This window comes from Leopardus geoffroyi, chromosome B4, assembly GCF_018350155.1.
Source record: "Leopardus geoffroyi isolate Oge1 chromosome B4, O.geoffroyi_Oge1_pat1.0, whole genome shotgun sequence".
In the NCBI taxonomy this organism is placed as follows: domain Eukaryota; kingdom Metazoa; phylum Chordata; class Mammalia; order Carnivora; family Felidae; genus Leopardus; species Leopardus geoffroyi.
Window position 1 is genome coordinate 80,865,173 of NC_059341.1, and position 19,690 is coordinate 80,884,862.

General features: G+C 53.2%; 2 long non-coding RNA genes across 3 annotated transcripts; one reads left to right on the plus strand and one right to left on the minus strand.

Annotated features, from left to right (window-relative positions):
- Nucleotides 1-7,362: 7,362 nt before the first annotated feature.
- LOC123592013 lies at nucleotides 7,363-12,109 on the minus strand. 2 transcript variants are annotated; one of them, XR_006709548.1, is made up of 2 exons: nucleotides 11,850-12,109; nucleotides 7,363-7,667 (listed from the first exon to the last, which is right to left on the minus strand). It is a non-coding gene; the product is annotated as an uncharacterized LOC123592013 (long non-coding RNA). The 2 variants fall into 2 exon arrangements; XR_006709549.1 differs by having other exon boundaries at nucleotides 7,363-7,670.
- Nucleotides 12,110-12,128: 19 nt separating this feature from the next.
- On the plus strand, nucleotides 12,129-18,021 carry LOC123592014. The gene is made up of 2 exons (XR_006709550.1): nucleotides 12,129-12,681; nucleotides 17,264-18,021. It is a non-coding gene; the product is annotated as an uncharacterized LOC123592014 (long non-coding RNA).
- The last annotated feature ends 1,669 nt before the right edge of the window (nucleotides 18,022-19,690 follow it).

Here is a 19,690-nt window from a genome sequence, read left to right on the forward strand (position 1 = left end):
GAAGAAATTGAGTTCTCCAAAACAGTGCGGTGGGAGCAGGGAGGGTTGGAATTTTGCAGAATAGAATAGAGGCAAAGGGGACTGGCATGGAGCCCGAGTAGGGCCCGTGGGGCGTGGGGCTTCTGGGGTTCTTCACTGAGGACCTCCAGCCTTCACCCATTCCAGGCTTCTGGGAATCTCCGGTAGTTTAAATTCAGGCCTTACCTCGGCTGATTCTCTTGGCTTAGTCCTTGCTCTCCCGGGATGGCTTATCTGGCTGCCAGAGTCATTTGCCGTCTCTAATTTGTGTTTAAATTAAAGTTCCCACAAACAGGGGCTTAATGTGCTGTTACCAAGAGCTCCCGGGCCCCCTGCAGCTCCGGGAAGTTGAGGGGGCTGGGGGAAGAGGCCGTTCTGCACGCATCGAGGCTGAGCCCGCTGGGCATAGGCACCTGGGGTGAGTGAGCCAACTGGGTGCGTCCTGTCCTCACTGCTCTCCCCAGAATGGTGACCCCTCGGGGCAGGGCTCGTGCTCACAAAAGGCTTGGTGATGGTAGACTTGACAAGGGGCTCCCTTGGTGGTTGTTCACCCTTTTTCGGGACATTGGAAAGGAGGCAGGGGAGGTGCGCAATCAAAAGAAGGCTGGGGGCAGAATCAGAGAAGCTCCGATTTTTAGCACTTACACAGTGTTCCCTGTGTGCCAGCGCTGTTCCTAGGGGCCTCGTGACCACAAACTCACTTAACTGTCTCTCCAACCCTATGAGGTGGGGGGTTGCTATTCTCATCAGCCCCATTTTTATGGATGGGGAAACTGAGGCCCAGAGAAGTCAAGTACCCCGTCCAAGATCACACCACTAGTAAGAGGTGGATCCGGGATTGGCATCTATGCGGTCTGGCTCCAGATTTTTTTATGTGCTGGGCCACCACCGCGGCCAAGATTTGTCTGTTACCCTCCAACCTCTTGATCACCCAGCGGGGTTTCTCTTTGATTGCCAGTGTGAGGGAGACAGAATGATCCTCCTGTAGGCTCCTTCTTCCCTCTCTGAGTCACAGATTTCTCATCAGTAAGGTATGTGCGGGGATTCCAGGGCTCGAAAGCCTTGAGGAGATAGCTGGGCATAGCAGCCAGCAGAGGCGGGCCCTGGGCACCAGTCTGTTTCATTCCCCGTGGCCTGACCACAGCTTCCGGCTGCCTGTCCCACACTGCCCCTTGATTCTGCTTTCCAGGAAGGCAGGGATTCCTCATCCCTCAGGGAAAACCCTTGGTAGAGCGTTGTCCTTCATTCAACCTCTCTGTTCCCCGGGGGAGCCCCTGGAGAAGAGGGGTAATAAAGCTGACCTGGGTCTCTGAACCACCGGGGACCCGGTCCTCTGCACCCAGGTGAGGCCAGCCAGAGTTCCAGCGGGAAACAAAAGACACATTCAGAAGGGCTTCACGGAAGGGAGTTTCATGATATGACAGTTTGCGAGGTATAGACAGGATTCGGGGAACCAATAAGGGCCGATGAGGCACCAGGAAAGCCCCAAAGAGGCAGGAAATGGAAATGTGCAGCAAAGCCTGATTCGAGCTGGGGTCATGAACGAAGGGCCACCCAGCAAAGCTGTGGCCACAGAGGAGCCCGAACCCCTGCTGGGACTCAGGCAGGAGAGAGAGAAGGCAGCAGGGGATGGGAAATAAACACAGTGGCTTCTCTCTCCTTCCCTGCCAGGACCCCTGCTGGCCAAACCCCACAGAAATCAGGAGGTCAGGAGCCCAGGTGATTCAGTCTGCTTAGGGCTGCTTCCCTAGGGCCCAGGGCAGCCTGGAGAACACAGGGGGTAAACAAAATAACCCGCCTGCCCCACCTGGGATCCCCATATGACGGCGAAGCCTATCTCTGCTGCTTTATCACCACCTCTGTCCCTGCCTGCAGACCAACAGTAACTGACAGGGAAGGAGATCCAAGACTTCTTGTTTGACAGAAACGGTCTAGCTCACAAGGAAGGTGCGGATCCAGGCAGAAAGAAGGTAGAAGGAAGGAGGGCTGCCTGGGCCAGGCGTGACCTGTGCCTGAGCATGGGGAGAGGCCAGCTGGACAGAGCTGGGCGGGAGATGATGTCAAGTGGCGAGGCGAAATGACCGTACGACGTCAGGATTTAGTGCAAACCACTGGATCCTGCTCCTGCCTCCCCTCACTAGAGGGTGAGCCCCTGGAGGGCAGGAATTTTGTCTTGCCTATCCTCCACAGCTAGCTCAGCGCCTCTTAGGTGCTTGAATTAGAATGCATTGGATAAATAAGTGGATAACAAGTACATGAACGAACAAGCCTAGTCACAGCTCTTGTGCACACCCCTGGGCCCTCGTCAGGGAGCACTGTTGAGCGAGTAACACGCCACACTCCTAGAGAAGTGTTATTTCCATCATCATCCGCCACCTCAGATTTTCCACGCGGCCAGTGAGTCACTGGCCGCTCTAGCCCACGTAGGTCTCCAAACTGGCCAGAGGCTGTGCTTTGATGGCACCTGTTCATACGTGCAGTGACTTCCTTTGGCCGCTCTCGACGAGGCAACGGGGGAAACGGCAAGTTACTTCATTTTGCCCAGCAGCCTTCCTGTGAGCTCTTTCTCTGGAGAAACCTTGATCCATGGCAAACCGTCTGCGGTATTCCCGGCTGGAGCCTTTGGCAAGAGATAGGAGGCCAGAATGACAGTGCCAAAGAGGCAGCTGAAGGATCGTCACCCTGGGAGCCACAGCTCTGGCTCGCTTTTTTTCCAATGGGCCATAAAGACTGAGGGAGGCAGGGGGAAGGGGAGGGGGGTCACCAGAAAAACAAACTAGAGTTCCCGAGTGCAGTCGCTGTGCCGAGCCCACCTGGTGCAGCGATTGCGCGCAGACCGTGGGGCCAGGCGGCTGGCTTCCGCCTCCCCGCTCTACCACTCGCCCGCTGTGCGGCCTGGGGCAAGACACTCCATTACTGTGCCTCAGTTTCCTCATCTTAAAAAACTGCGGCTGGGGCTCCTGGGTGGCGCAGTCGGTTGAGCGACCGACTTCAGCCAGGTCACGATCTCGCAGTCCGTGAGTTCGAGCCCCGCGTCAGGCTCTGGGCTGATGGCTCAGAGCCTGGAGCCTGTTTCCGATTCTGTGTCTCCCTCTCTCTCTGCCCTTCCCCCGTTCATGCTCTGTCTCTCTCTGTCCCCAAAATAAAAATAAACGTTGAAAAAAAAAAAAACAACAACAACAACAACTGCGGCTAACGCTCATGCCCACCTCATATGGTGGTAGAGAAGAGGAGATAGGCTAACAGTCGTGAAATATTTCAGAGTACGCGGTCCATACATAAATAATGTCATTACATATGTACATTACATACATAATTCATTACATACATAAATTTCATTACATGAAGTTGAGCAGGACGCTTTGTGGACGCTAGCCCCACAAACTTTCTTTTTCTGGAACAAGGCCAGCCTTAGCTACCCCGCAGGTCTGTTGTGAGCAGGGAGCTAACGCATGTGAAAATTAGAACGTGTGAAAGCTTGTTATTTGTCCTCAAGACCACGGGAGCGGCCTGATTTAGCAGGAGGCGGCAGAGAGGGATGTTCAAGGACTGTCAGTCGTCAACTTCTTTTTTTTTTTTTTTAATGTTTTTATTTATTTTTGAGACAGAGAGAGAGCATGAGCAGGGGAGGGGCAGAGAGAGCGAGACACAGAATCTGAAGCAGGCTCCAGGCCCTGAGCTGTCAGCAGAGAGCCTGACGCGGGGCTTGAACCCACGGACTGTGAGACAATGACCCGAGACTAAGTTGGACGCTCAACCGAGTGAGGCATCCAGGCGCCCCAGTCATCAACTTCTGATTATCTGCCTCATGGAGGTCCCCTTCTTGCCAACGTCGTCAGCTCTTTGGCCTGTTCGAGTCTTTGGTTGACAACATCCAGGCGTCTCACGGGTCCCTCCCACAGAGCAAGGGAAGTGGCTGGTCCTTCCCTTCCCACCTGCGAGGCAGGTATAGCCAGTGGACACAAGCTGTGAGAGAGGGACACACACCTCCATGTCAGCCCGCTTTCCTTTGAGCAGGAGGGGCAGGACAGGGGAGGGCGGCCAGCTCCTCTGTACCGGGGCCTCGGAAAGAAATGGGTTTGTCTTGAATGTGGAGAGCTGGGAATGAGAACAAATACACATCCCAGAGCAAAGGACAAATGTTCTGCCACGTACTGCTACCTATGGGATTTCAAAGACTCTTGGAGTCTCAGTTTTTCTCATCCCCAAAATGGGGATAATTATACCTAATTAAAAGGGTGAAAATCGGTGACATACATAACTCCCTTGGTACATGGCTGGTCCAATAAACGGCAGCCACTTGAGCTAACATTTTGCATTATCCGCACACCATCCCCTCCGAGGGATGGAGAAGGGCTGACATCTATCTACACCAGGAAAGGTGGTGGCGACACAAGTGATTTATAACTCCGATGTTTACGGTTTCTTTCCAGGGAACATACTAAGGGTTCATGCGTTCGTTCATTCAGCAAATGTTGCAGAATTTGTACAACTTGCCGTTATTTTGCTCACTCGTATTTGTCTGGCTCTCACCACCGGAACTGCGAGGCTTACGGGGTCGGTGGCGGAGTCTGTGGAGTTCACTGGATACTTAGTGAAGACTGGCTAGGTAGGTAAGTGAATGGACGGAGCCCAAGGCACGTCTGCAAGACTGAAACGGCGGGTGCTCCTGGGTGGCTCAGTCGGTTGAGCGTCCGACTTTGGCTCAGGTCATGATCTCACGGTTTGCGAGTTCGAACCCCATGTTGGGCTCTGTGCTGATAGCTCGGAGCCTGGAGCCTGCTTCGGATTCTGGGTCTCCCTCCCTCTCTGCTCCCCCACCCTTTCGTGCTCTGTTTCTCTCTCTCTCTCTAAAATAAACATTACAATTTTTTAAAAAGTAAAGTAAAAGACTGAAAGGAGGTAGGGGCAGGAGGCCTGCATTCTGGGCTCAGTCACGCCTCCAGGAACAAAACTTTCCCTTGACCTGGAGCCTCCACAGACCTTCCTCCAGCTGTGAGATACCGGAGGATCACTGGAGCCCAGACTCCAGGAACCTTTTCCCCAGTGGAAAGATATCCATGCAACTGCTTAGGTGTCTCTAAAAGACCTGGAGAAGGGTTCGAGTCCCCCACTCTGAGGAATACAGCAAGTGACCAAAATAAGGATGATAAAAAAAAGAATTGATAGGAAATGGAAGGAGCAGCCCCTTCTTAGTAACTTAACAGAGGGAGGGAAATTCCAGCTAGTGGGTACGTAACTAACATAAAAGAAGACACGACCTAAGTAAGGCCCTGCTTTTGTGGATATCGGGTGCTCCCACATGTCAGACACACTCGTTCTTGCCCACAGACCTCACTTTGTGTGATCCAGGCTGTCCAGAGACATAAGAGTAAAGGGTGGAAACAACCCAAATATCCATCAGCTGAAGAGTGGATCCACACAGTGAGGCATATCCATACGATGGAATATTATTCGGCTGTGAAAAGGACTGAGCTACGCCGAAGTACTGCTACACGCTGCAGCACGGATGGCCCTCGCAAACATTATGCTAAGCGAGATCAGCCAATCACAACGACCACACATCACGATTCCCTTTACCGGGAAGTCCAGAACGGGGAAATTGACAGGGACGGAAAGCAGGTTAGTGGTTGCTTAGGGCTTGGGAGGGGGTCTGGGGGGACACGAAGGTGATAAGTAACGGGTATGAGATTTCTTTCGGGGGTGATGAAAGTTCTCAAATTGTGCTCATAGTTGCACGTTATCTGTGAATACACTGAAACCACCAAATCATATGCCTGAATGGTGAATTGTACGGTATGTGAATTATTTCTCAAGAAACCTGTTTAAAGAGCGAGCGAGCGAGGAGGGGAAGGGGCTTTGAGAGGGAGCAGGAGGGCTGTGCTCAGAAACAAAGCTCGAGGCCTGTCAGTCCTGGCTGCGCCCTCAAGCCAGAGCTTGCACATCACACAGGCAGGGTTATGGTAGCCCCCAAGCCACGACTCGGGAAGATAAATTGGCCCCAGAAGGTATGGGGCTGGGTCTCTTCTCCCCTGACAGCTCCCTCTCTGTGTTTTTTCTGGCACAAGAAACATTCTGTCTTCTTGTATAAATAGGGGAAATTTATGATAGTTTTCCCCCTTCTCCTCCCTGGTGGGCTACTCAGAAGGGGCCTGGGCGGGAGGAGGGAGATATAAATGTGGAAAGACTTGAAGGAGTCAGGGATCTTGGCTCTGGCCCTTGCTCTCCTTTCCCTCCGCATGTTTGACCATCTGCGTGAGGAGGCGGCTGGAGAAAAGGTGCAGGCCCAGAGAGGCGGGTCTCTGAGGCAGATATCCAACAGGAGGGGCACAGGGGAAATTAGGGAAGCATGGCTTGGCTATCCCGAAGCATATCAGATGAGATACAGGCCCCCTGCCTGGTTTGGGTTATTTCTGTCCTTGCTGCTGGTTGAGGCAGCTGATGGGGTGGGAAGAGAATTCATCTTGGATTCAGAAAATGGACAGAAAAACGAAGTGTGACCTTAAACAAGTCACGTCCTCTCTCTGGGCCTCATCTGTAACAAAGCGGGGGGGGGGGGGGGAGATGAAACCGATCAGGGGGTCAAAACTGGTTTTAAGCTATGGGGTCCTTTCTCTAAATAAAATCCTTTCTTTAAGGTTTATTTATTTTGAGAGCGAGTAAGCATGAGCGGGGGAGGGGCAGACAGAGGGGGAGAGAGAGAATCCCAAGCAGGCTCCCCGCTATCAATGCAGAGCCCGATGCAGGGTTCGAACTCACGAACCGGGTGATCGTGACCCGAGCCGAAATCAAGAGCCGGACACTTAACCCACTGAGCCGCCCAGGCGCCCCTCAAAATCTTAAGGAGCAACCCAACAGCTAACATGGGGTGTCCCGCTGAACTTCTTGGGTTCAAATGAGGGCGGGGTGAGAAATGCCGAGGCCCCTGTCATGACTGTGAAGGGGTCTGGCCAAGTGTTACATGATCTCCAAGGTCCCCTCCTTCTCCGTCTGCAGGAGGGGACTTGCCCCGTATAGAGAACTCGGGCTCTGCACACTCGAGGTTGGGACCCCAGTTCTACCACTTACTGTGTATCCACTGGCACGTCACTTATCTCCTCTGGGCCTCAGTTTCCTCGCGTGTAAGTGAGAATAATAGTGATCCCTCTCTCGGAGGACTGTCACGGGGGTTATATGAACTAACGTGCGTCATATCTGGCACTCAGTACATGTCATTATTGTAACTATTCCCTGACCTGATGTGATCCTGCCGGTGAGTCTGAACCACAAATCTGGTGTAAGGAGGTACGTCAGGAAAGACGAAGGCAAAACTGCCGTAAGAGAGAGGCCCCCAGACACAGGAACTTAGAGAAAACAAGTTTATTCTTCGTGTAACAGTCTCAGTGGAGCAGTTCTCGACGGCAGGCAGTTCGGTTCCACCAGGTCAGTCGGAGACGGGCTTCCTTCCATGTGGTTGCTTTGCTCTCTCTTAGGGACTTCTCCTCAAGTGCATGGTCAAAGCTCAGTCCCAGGTGCATCGGGTCTAGCTCGCGAAAGAAGAACTTACCCAATGTCTTAAGGCTCTGATGACATTACTTGGCTCCCACTCCCCTCTGGCCACACCTGGCAGCAAGGGCAGCCACGAAATGGGTGTCCAGCCGCAAGGCCGTCTGCTTTCAAGCAACAAGGAGAGAAGGGGTTTTATTGAACAACTAGTGGTCTTCATCCAGGGCTCAGACCCACACCTGAACCACCCTCTTCCCCTTCCCCTCTCAAAGGAGAGGGGCTAGAGACCACAGTCCAGAAAACAATGTGATCCCCCATGAGGTCACTGTGCTCCCCGATGGCCGTCATGCCAAGAACAGCAGTCACAGGACAATGACTTGGAGGCCTTGCTCCAGGGAGAATACCCCTCCATCCATCTTCTTCACAAACATGTGAGACAAGCTTCTGCCCCCACTGCCCATCTGCCGCTTTCTCATGGTCCTGTCCCATTCTCTACCCTCTGTTCCCAGTCACTAAGTGTGACTACAAACGCGGGGACACAGTAGGAATGGGAGGCGAGCCCCGGGGAAGGGAGGAGGCCATGCTTTGCAGGCAGCTCAGGCACGGGGGTCAGTGCCGGGCAAATCCAGCTACCAAATGTGTGACCCGAAATGGGGCAGCTCTCTGAGCTTCAACAGACTCTTCTGGAAACAGGAATAAGACACTCACTTGTCAGGGTTGTTGTGAGCATCGAACAGGACACACCCAGACTATAACGCTGTGCCCGGGCACAGAGTAGGTCCTCAAGAAACGTAACCGATTTTACTCGGCGCCAGCAAAGCCAACCTGATCCTTGCCCCCTGGACTCACCCAGCCTTTGCGTGGCCTTTTCTCCCTCCCCTTCCTGGCCAGTGTACCATCTCCCCCCCCTGCCCTCTTCATTACCCCCATCCTCACTGCCTTCCCACCTGAACCCACCTGGATCTGTGCTTTCCACCTCCGGCAAGTCTTCCCTGACCAAGCATTCCAAAACATTCCCACTTAGCCACTTCCCACCCCAGCCCCCACTCCAGAGACTCACTCTTGACTCAAGGGGGGTATTAGACCGAGAAAGTAGTTCCCCCAGCATGGCTGCCACAGGGAAAACAAGAAGTGACTTCCCCTTGAAGTCTCTGGGCACTGAGAGGGACGGCCACGCCAAGAGCCACAGCAGAGGCTGGGGAAGAACTCAGGCATCCCAGCCTCCAGAGCCCCAGGGCTTCATTCTCTCCTGCCCCCACTGTGTACACCCCAGCTGTTAGATCAGTGTGTTGAGCTGATCAGGCTTAGAGAATCCATTGAGCCCTTAACCTCGAAGGGGTTTCACGCCTCTATCTCCAACCTTCTCAGGTCAGAAAAGCAACATCCATAATAACTAATGCTGACACAGTACTGCCCACTCTACTGACACTGTTCCGGGCACGTCACACACACGGACTCATTTCACTTCCACAACAGCCTGTGCGCTAGGACTATTAACTCCATTTTGCAGATGAGGAAACTGTCGTCTGGAAAGGTAAAGTAACTTGCCCCAGGTCATACAGCCAGCCTAAGGCAGGGCTGAGATTCAAAACCAGGCAGTCGGGCTCCAGAATCCATGCTCTTAACCACTCTGCTATAATAAGAGCTAGCACCGGGGCGCCTGGGTGGCTCAGTCGGTTAAGTGTCTGACTTCAGCTCAGGTCACGATCTTGTGGTCCGTGGGTCCGAGCCCCACGTCGGGCTCTGGGCTAATGGCTCAGAACCTGGAGCCTGCTTCTGATTCCATGTCTCCCTCTCTCTCTGCCCCTCCCCCATTCATGCTCTGTCTCTCTCTGTCTCAAAAATAAATAAATGTTAGAAAAAATTTTTTATAGTAAGAGCTAGCATTTACTGGTAGTTTCCAGGTGCCAAGCCCCGTGGAAAACACATCACATGGATTTCATCAAATCCCAAACAACCCCTGAGATAGCTACTGTTAATATTATTCCAGTTTTACAGATCAAGAAACTTAAGGGAGCAAAGTTAAGCAACTTGCCGAAAGTCACACAGCTAGATAGCTTCACATCCCCTAGCTGCTTTACCCCACATCTCCCACCCTCACCCCCAGCTCCTCCTTCTCTAGGTGGGTTTTAGCACCTTCCTTGACAAATCTGCTTTACCCCCACAGCCCACAACCCTTATGCTCCTACCACTCCCATGCATTTCTGTCTCTTTTCCTCCCCACTCCCCCACCCCCACCCCTCCACAGTGCCCCATCCCTCCACCAAAACTACCCCCAAACCCTACTGTCCCTCTCTCTCAGCTCCCCTCTGCCCTCTCCCACATTTGAAGCTCCCACAGAATCAGATGAATTTCACTTAAAAAAAAAAAAAAAAAAAAGAGCACCGGACGCTCCCCAATCAGGCCCCCACTGAGCCTTGATCTCCAGCCCCCAGGGGAGGCACCGCAGTGACTAGGCTGGAGAGTCAGAAATAAAATCCTCATTCTATTCCCCCACCCCCACTTGCCATCACTCATCTGGGAATCCAGGGCGAAGAAGGGAGCTAAAGTGCAGAGCGTTCATTTAATATTAACAAATTGAAATGAATTCTTTTAATGCCAATTAACTTGGAGCGGCCCCTTATTAATAGTAATTTAGATTCATACTTGGGAGAAGCGGGGGACGGGGGCTGGGCCAAATGTGCCCAGAATGTCAATGTGATGACGGAGCTGGAGAACCCGGAGGGGAGGGGCAACGGCAGTGGCAGTTTTACTTCTGCCCAGTTGGGTTCTGTTTCCCTCCGGGAAACAGACAAAGTCACAGGAGGTGGATCTTTGGGAAACAGATTACTCTAACAATTTGATTTTTGTACTTGCACTGGATCTAAAGAGGCTGAAAACCTCATCACACCATTTTGATGGTTTACTTCACAGTACTGCTAAATAAGAATCTCCTCGGAGGTGAGATTTACCCCAAACTATCCTAAGCCAGACCTCTCCGACCAGAAGTGATCGAGTCTCAGGCCAGCTCGCCCTTCCTTCTTTGTGTCTGTTCAAAGCCAGAGCCAGAGATCAAAATGGGGGTGCCCTGATCCCTGCCACCTCCACCTTAATCAAAAGTAAAAGAGAGGACTAAACATTGTGTTTCTTCTGGGAATCCTCTTCCAGAAGGTAAGAAACCCAACAGGCTTACCCTGAGCTAGCTGCTGACATTTAGGGGAGGTACAAAGATCTGCTTGTACTTTTCTTAGAATTTAGGGAAAAGATGAGAATTAAGATTTCAACTTTGTGTACCAAAAAGTTGCCCAGGAGAAAGGCAAGGAGAAAGAGCTCAGTCCTAGACTAAAAAGTCAAACAGAAATTTTTCTTTCCCTGATTTTGCTGGCTCGATGGGGGAGGCGGGGAGAACTAGAACCCTGAATGTAGGCTTTGACCCAAGCAGGACATTGCTTCTTCCTAGGTGTCCCTCTTTGGCTGGCAGGGTGAGTCAAATTTGAAGCTGGGAATTGTGGAGGTTGGGGGTGAGGGTCCTGAAATGAAGGAGAAAGGAGTGCAAAGGAGGCTGGGGAAGGGTAAGCCAATGTATAAAATGGTGAAGTTTATTAAATAAAACTTTAAAAACGGTTTAACATGTAAAGATTAAATTTAAAGAACAAGTCAGGTTTTAAAAGGAGGTAAAATACATCAAAATTGAGAGATTAAACAAAAATGAGGATAAAGCATAAACTACTTCAAGTAAATTATTCTTCAAAAGAGGAGGGGGTTGGAATTAATCAAAAGAGACCTTGTTCACACCCCCATAGAGCTTCCCAAACAATAAATTCATTTACCAAACAAAAAGAGAAATCAACACAAGACTAACAGTTTCACACGGAGGGGAAAAAAAAAATCATGGAGATTCAGCAACAGCTAAAAAACGAGTGAGGAAGGAGAAAAAAGAAAGAAACTTGAAATCCATTAACTGATTATTGGTAAATACTGAAATTGAAAAATGGGACGGAGAAAGGCGGGAAATTGACATCATCAGAGAAGTGAAACTTGCAAAAACAGAAGGTGTAACTCACCCCCAAAGAAAAGTAAACTCTCCGTAAGTAGAATGCTCCTCCCCAAAAGAAGGAAATACAAAATTGATCTAAAAAGTACCACCCACCCTCCCCTGAGAAAACTATACTAATCCGAATTTAATCTTTGCCCAAATCTGAAATAGATTCTACAAACAAACAATAAATAAAAGGATCCCTTCCCTTCAACTGCGAGAAAAAGAAAATCGGATTTAAATTGCGTAATGGGGCAGGAAGGGGGACGCAGTTTGCAGGTGCCAGAAAGGATGGGGGAGGGGGTGTTTCAGGGGTGGAAGACCGGCTTACCTTGCTCTGGAGCGGCGGCCGGCGTACAGAAGTGGGCACGGGACCCTGCGAGTGTCTGCGTGTTGGGGATAAAGAGGAATAGGGCCTCCGGGTGCCCCTGCTCGAGAGAGGAGAGTACAAGGACTAGGGGTACCCACCTCCCCACCTCGGCGCGTCTCCCTCCCTCCAGTACTCAGGCCTAGAGAGCTACTGAAAGTTACAAATTGCTTCCATTATTAGCTCATCCCGGGCGTCCTGGTCATTGGCCAACCCTGGACCACGTGGTCCCTCGTACCAATCGATCGAATTTCTAGTTGCAATTCTCTGTCTGTCCCTTGGCTCTGGGCAGGAAAGGGGGGGACCGGTGGCGCGGGGTTTAGGGAGGGGCTAACGAGGGGGGTCTCTTCGCCCCCTCACTCTCCTTCTTCGCCTTGTCCCGGCCCTGAGTGGCCGGCCCAGAAGGGGTTGAAAGAATGTTGTTGGCTGGGACACACCCGGGAGGGCACACACTGGAGGAAGCTAACAGACGTCGCCAGGGACCCAGGGTCCTCTCCTCCCAGTTCCCCGGGCCGAGCCGGCCCCGCTGGCCACTCCCTCTTACAGCGCCCACTCGGCCCGCGGCGGTCCCAGGGCAAGCAGCCTGGCCCCTTGTCCCGGGCGCTTGAATATCCTCCCCGGATCACTGCTTCAGCCCACACTTTGGGGAAGGTGCTTCCCTGGGGCTTGCTCCGGATCAGGCGCCTGCGCCCTCAGGGGCACCCCGACTGCCAAATTTGCGCCCCTCCTGGGACTGTTTGAGAGAAGGACAAACTTTTGAACGGATTAAAAATCAAGAGGAGTCCGTCTGGGGCAGGTGAGCCGGGCTCTGGAGGGGTGCGTGCGTTTCCGCCTGAGGACAGTCTGTCTCTCCTCTCTCTGTCTCTCTCCTCCTTACTCCATCCCGCTTCCCCTACCGGCAGATACTAATCTGCCCACCCTTGGAGGAATTTGGGTTGGGGCAGGGCGTCTGTCAAATAAATGGGTCCACAGCGACTTTCCTCCCCCGAGTTTGGGGACTCCGGTGGCAGCTGGCAGAGGTAGGAGGATTACTTGTGAAACTGGGGAGGACGGGAGAAATTGGGGGCCTGGAGACCCAAAGAGTCTGGTTTCTTCTTTCCCCAACCGCAACTTGGCAGAAAGTTCAGGAAAGTTTTTTGAAGGAAGGTGGAGAAGAGAGTAGAGTTGGGGTTTTGACGCTTCATGTGGGAAGGAGGGCTGCGGTGATCCCCATACTGGAGGAAGGATCTGTTTGCTTATCTCCCAGTCAGGGTGGATTGTCAGTGTCCCGAACCTGCTCACCCAGCAAACTCTTAGAGACGCTTGGAGATCCCCACAGGGTCTCCCGGCAGAAAGGGAGAGAAGTACTAGCCGAAAATAGTTTCCCACTCTGCTGGGGTGGGGGGCGGGGTTATCAGTCTAGAGCCTCAGCTCGGGAAGACCTCGCCTCTGCTGCCCCGGGACCTTTCGCGGGCATTATTTTAAGTTAATAATGACACGAGAGAGGGAACAACTCCCACATTTCTTTTTTCCCTTGTAAACCCATTTTGATCCAGAGACCCACTCTCCTGAAGTCAGAGGAGTGCTTCTCCCCGCCACCCCCCACCCCCAGCACAATCTTCCTACTTTCTCCAGCGCTCAAGGGAGGGCAAAGAGATGAGCCCCTTACCCAGTTCTGGAGCTGAGATTGCCCCTCATCTACACACAAGAGAAGTCCTGGGAGGAAGAGATGGCTCTTCTAAAAGGAGTCAAGTTGCAGAGGGTGGGTGGGTCGGGAAGGCGCGACTGAACTTGGGGGTCCCCGGATTGAGAGTGGGGGGAGTAGGCAAGCCAGGGCGGGGGCTTGCGGCGTGATCTGGGAAAGCAGGTGAGGGTGGAGGCCGCTGCAGGTGCACTGGCAGGGCGGGGCGGAGGGAGGGTAACTCTCAGAGCCCTGTGTTCTTGGAAGGGGAGGCCCGGCCCAAACCGGATGGTTTCCGTTGCACCGGAGGTTTGTGCGTCCTGCCCTAAAAAACCGGGCAGGCTGCTGAGGGCAAATTTGAACCAGTTCTTGGCAAGGGCCAGGAGGGGTTGTGCATCCCAGGAGGGAGAATTCCCACACCAGCGCGTGGTGTCCCTGGCCCCTGCCCAGCCCGAACTTCCAGAGGCTGCTTGGCCCTGCTCTGTTAGGAGCCGCAGAATCGCCCAGGCCTTTGTTTTCGCTGCGCCCGGGGTTTCTCTGCTGGTGATGCAGCGGCTGGCTGTCCGGCACCTGCTCCTACCCGAGCCCCCGGAATTGGGCCCTCCTGGCTAAGAGGTTTAGGAGGGTCGCAGCCCCGCACTGCCTAGGGACTATCCAGGGGCAGACATGAAGGTGATTGATACCCAAACTAAGCCCTTTTCTTTCCTCCCGTTCTGTGGCCCTACCACCTCTCCAGCCCAGAGGACTTGAGTGGAAGGTCTCGGGCTGCCCCAATCCCAGAGCTGATAGGGCAGCTGCCTAGGCGCTGGGTGCACCAAGAGGAGGTGCCTGGCTCTGGGCTTTGTCCCCCTCTTGATGAATCCAGTCTTGTTTTGCCCCTACCTCCCAACACTCCCCCTGCCTCCTCCCATAATCTGCGGGGCTCTCTCTCTTTTACTCTTCCCTTTCTTTTCTTCCTCTTTCTCTTTTTTATTAGGATTGATGGAGAGACAGCAATTTGGCAAGGCTCCTCTAAGCCTGTAGTGGGGAGCTGTGGACTCGGCCCTGACTTCTCAACTAGGGGGAACCGTCCCATTCCTGGGCCCTTGCATTTGGCCCCCAAGTTGGGGGGAAGTCGACAAAGAATGGCATGAAGGATGGCTGGCCTGACACAGGACAGAGCCCCAGCTTGGGGAGGGGGCAGTTTTAGGCTAAATTTCCATTGCAGAGAGAGGACTTAGAAACAAAGGAAAGAAGGTTGAGGAAACAGCACAAAGGACTAGAAAATTTGAGAACCACAAAGATAAAAGACCAGCGAGGGAAGAAAAGATTTGAAAAAGCCCCAGTGCTGGGGACAGAGGAACGGCCTCCCGGAGGCTGAGTGGGAGAGAAGTGAAGATGAAAAAATTTTGATAAGGGACAGAACAAAGGTGCAGGATTCGCCTGTTTTGTGAGGGGGGAAAACAAGGGGAAGGGAAAGCAAAGGGGTGAAAGGAGGGAGCTAAAAAGTAAAAGAAAAGGGAAGGAAACAAGAAAGAAAAAAGTAAAAGCAACCGAAGACAGAAAGAGAAAGGGGGGAAAGGGGAGAAGAAAAGAAGGAAGGTGAAGGAAGGGAAGAATATAGAGAAAAAAACAGTGAAGGTGGGGCAGAAAGAGAACAAAAGAAGGGGGGGAAATGAGAAATAGAGAAAAAGAAAAGGAGAGCCGGAAACCAGCCTAACAGAAAGGGGATCCTGATTTGGAGGTGCACAGGGAGGGAAGGAGGAGGGAGAGAGGCCGCGGTGGCCCAGCCAGGGTCTCCCAGGTGCCCGGGCGCCCTACTGGCTTCCCCTGGGGCTACCTGGGCCCTGGCCTCCCACCCCGGCTGCCCAGGACCCCAGTGGTGCCCCGGAGGGAGGTGGGGGTTCAGCCGTCCCCTCGCGCCCAGCTTCTCCCAGGAGAAGCAGCTGACTGAGCTGGAAGAAGGACTTCTTCCTGCAGCCATGCCAGCCTCAAACCCAGCACAGCGGGCCTGGAGGCGCAGCAGATCAAGATCTGGTTCCAAAACCAGAACGCGGAGCCGAAGAGGCGGTTTAGAGATGGGGGGACCAGTGGCCACACCGCCCTGGCTTGTCTCCTCGCCCCCAGCCCCGAGAGCTTCCACCCTGACCTTGCTGGCAGAGGCTGGCTGCAGACTGACTGCTTTTGTTCCGCCCTGTGACCTTGGGCCTCAGTGTGATCTTAGGTCAAATGAGTCCTTTGTGCTGGAGGGTTCTTCTGTAATTTTGGTTGGCCTGTCTGTATTTGCGCGGGGGGAGAGAGGGGTGAAGATGAGGCCTGGTCCTCCCCAGCAAGGGCATGTTCATTGGTGAGAAGAAAAATCCTCCTTTGCCATCCTTCTCTCTCTCCATGCCCCAGAAAACTTCCTGCCAGGGCACAGGGTTTCTCTACACCAGAAAGGATTGTGTGAACTTGTAAAGAGCTCGGCATGAGGTTGTCCAGTGCTGGAGGAACCGGAGAAGGAACCTCAGTTTTGAAAGAGAATGAGGACGTTTCCTACAGGGGCAAGTGGAGTTGAGCTTTGCAGGATATAGCACTGAACTCACACACACAAAGACGTTAATTGGCAAAGGGGCTTTAGACTGCGCTGCAGAGGAATGAACTTGAGGTTATTGTGTGTCTGTGGCGCGTGGGGCCTACACTCCCACGCCCCGTTCATTTGCGCCGGGGGACAACTGCCCAGTTTGATTCAGAGGGTCTCTTAAAGCCAATTAGGTAACTCCTTTGTTTCCCAGGAGTGCAGAGGGGACACTGCCATTGGGCTCTCCTTGCTGCCTTGGCCTCTGCCCGTTTCTGCTTGCTGTTGTTTTCTGCCTCACTGAGGGGTTTGGGGGGGGGGAGGGGGACAGGAAAATAAAATGTCCCTCCCCACTCCCCTAGTCCTTCCCTGTACCCTACCCCCACCAAACCTTCTAGCTGCTGACGGTAATGAACTCCCAGGAGTGCAGAGGGGACAGTGGCTGAGATCAGCCAGATCTTCCAAGGGCAGCATGAGCCTTGGGGATGGGCTTGAGGGAACTTCACATGGCCAGCTGGTGTCCACAGTAAGCCTTGCAGTCCCTCTCGGGCGGGGGCGGGGGGGGGGGGCTCGGTCCAGTGCTTCCCAGCACTGCGCTTCTAGACTTCCTCCCCTTCTCTCAAGCTACTTCTTTCCTTCATTTCCTCCTCCCCCTCTCTCTCTTGCTCCCTTCCCTCCTCCTTCCTGTTCTTTAGGTTCTCTCTTTCCTTTATCATCTAGCCCAGGCTGGGACTCTTGTACTGTCTTTGTGCCCCCTGCCCTGAAGCTTTGCTGTGGGAACTTCAGGCAGGCTAACAATCCTGAGGGCTGCCCTCAGGAGTTCATGATGTGGATGCAGTATTGGGACTGGGAGATGGGGGGTAAGCTTTGCTAATCAGGTGCGGGATGAATCAACTGGTTTTCTCTATCAGTTGTGATTGATAGAGACCACATCCCAGTGGCTCATCCCAGGAAATCTTCCCCCACCTCACCGATCTGCTGGCCTGCCCCTGCCCACGGGGGTGGGGTTGCTGGTGTCCCCAAGGCCATTCTCTCCCAGGGCGAGTGAGGGCCTCCAAGAGCGCCCCTTGCCTCAGTAGATGGGGGTGCTGGGGGTGGGGGAAGAGAGGTCAGTGATGCCAGGTCAAAGCCTCAAACTATTAAAGAAGCAAAGCCTGTTTCCCTATTCCCGATGCATTTTAGGGGTCCTCTTTCCCTTGGATGGAGAGGCTGCTCCTCTCTTGGCTCTTGGCTATCTCTCCGAGGAACACACCCCTTGATTAGCCAGGCCCGCAGCCATCCCCATCTGCTCTGCTGAGAAGGGAGGCCACTCATTCCAGGCCTTGGTGGAAGGGATACAGACTGCCCAACGCAGCTTCCTTGCCTCAATCGGCCCCTCAGGGAAGGTGGGAACCTCCTTCACTTCGCAGGATCCGGAATCTCCGCCGGCAGAGCGGACAGCCGCGCTCTGGACCCTGACGCTGGAAGAAGTTTCTGTCATTGCGCTCTCCTTGCTGTCTCAGCCTCTGCCCATGTCTGCGTGCTGTTGTGTTCTCCCTCACTGAGGGAAATAAAATGTCCCTCCCCACTCCCCTAGTCATTCCCTGTACCCTACCCCCACCAAACCTTCTAGCTGCTGACGGTAATGAACTCCAGCTTCCAGCCTTGCTCATAAGCTACTCACAGTGAATTCAAATTCTCTTCTGGGCAGGAGGGAGGACAGATGCTCCTTCCTCGGTCCTCCCTTGCTCAGTGATCCATTTTGAAGGCCTTTTGGGGTCAAAGTCAGACCAGATTGCTTCCATTGGTATAAAATTAGCATCTTAAAAAAATCACACCCAGATTTCTAGCATCCCAGAATAGAAGTCTTGGGGCACCTGGCTGGCTCATTCAGTGGAGCATGTGAGTCTTGATCTCAGGGTCATGAGTTCAAGCCCACATTGGGCATAGAAATTACTTAATAATAATAAAAAAAAAGGAATAGAAGGTCTTTACCCAGACCCACACCTCTTCTCTGGCCTTTCAAACCCGTTGATGATATAAAGGCTTGTGGAGGTGGAGGAACAGAAGGGAAATGAGCAATTTCCTCCATCTAAAAGTCAGTGGTTTCAGCTGGTCATTCTACTGTATTTATTTAGTACTTACTGTGTGTAAAGCATCACCCCTACCTCAGTTTGTCCATGACTGTCGAAAGCAAGTCTTGCCCCTATAAGGCTTCAGTGTGTGTGGACAGATCTACAAATAAACAAATCAATGGAAAAGAAAGTCTGGACTCAGGCTGGTTTTGACTGCAGCCTTCCATGCGCCTGGTCTCAGAGCCCCTGGCTTCCGAGCTCCCGCTGCCCGGACCCAGTCGGTGCAAAGACAGGACGGTCCTGGGTCTCCTCTGTTTCCCCCACTGGAAGAATACCAGAATGGGGAGCGAGCAACATGCACTGGGATTGGCAGACAGGAAAGCCCTGAAATAAAGGGTTTGGGAGGGTCAGCAAAAGAGCCCTCCATAGGTACCTTTCCATCCTCGAGGTGTGCATTGTTGCTGTGCAGGGTGACGTGTTTCTCTGGGTTGCTTAGCCGACTTAGGGTTTGCCTTGGTGCAATCACGTGCCTGAAGGTGACAGCAAGGGTGTGCATATGCAAGTGAGCTCGAGGGGGGGGGAGGTGGACAAGCATTTCTGCACCAGGCTTGTGTGCACTGGGCCCAGACGCCCGCACGGGAGCAGGTGCGTGTGTGCGCGTGCGTGCTGGGGGCCAGGCTGCACACAGATCCGAACATATCTCTGCATACATGACCCTCTGTGTATGCAAGAGTGTGTGTACCCGCTGAATTATTATAAAATTACCCTGACCCTTACAGAAAATCCATACCAGCCTCGGCCTTTCTCCCCCGACCTCTCGACCTCTGGGGTGCCTGAGGAAAGAGCTGACCCGGTCACTGCCTCCCCCAGTCAATGAGTCTCTCTCCATTAGCATAAAACATGAATCTGCTGGCAGCTTGACAAATTATAACTAGCAGCCAGAGTTTTGCCAACTGGCTGGCTTGGGCGCTGTCTATTTATCATTGAAAATGGTAAATCATAAGAATCCAGATGACTTAATTATTCAAATCCACCCAGGACCCAGAGAGCCCGCAGTCCCATCAGTCCCTGGGCTCAGGGAGAGGGCAAGAGGACGGGTGCCGGAAACTTGGGGGCTGGGAGACGCGGGGTCCACGGCCACCCCTCTCCTCTGCCCCGCCAGCCGGTGTTTCTCTGCAGCTCTTGCCTGCCCCGCCTGCCTGTCCCTGTCCCTGTCCCCAGCCAATTGTTTTGGCCGCTGACCCTCCCAAGACTCTCCCTTCCCCGCCTCCGGCCGCCTGCCACACGTTCCCCTGACTCACACATGGACGTTTCCCTGCCTGTCTTTGTGTGGGTCTCTGTTAGTTTGCTCTCTCTCTCTTTCAGTGCCTTCGTTTCTATTTCTTCTCTTTCTCACATTCTCTTCGCCGTCTCTCTCTCTCTCCCCTCTCCCTACGATGGATGCTGAGCTCCCCTACCCCTCACGTAACTAACTTCTCTGATGGAGGTTTGCCTGCACTCCTGCCCCCTTTGTTTCTAGTGTCTCAGGTGCCCACTCGGGATCCCCACGGACACA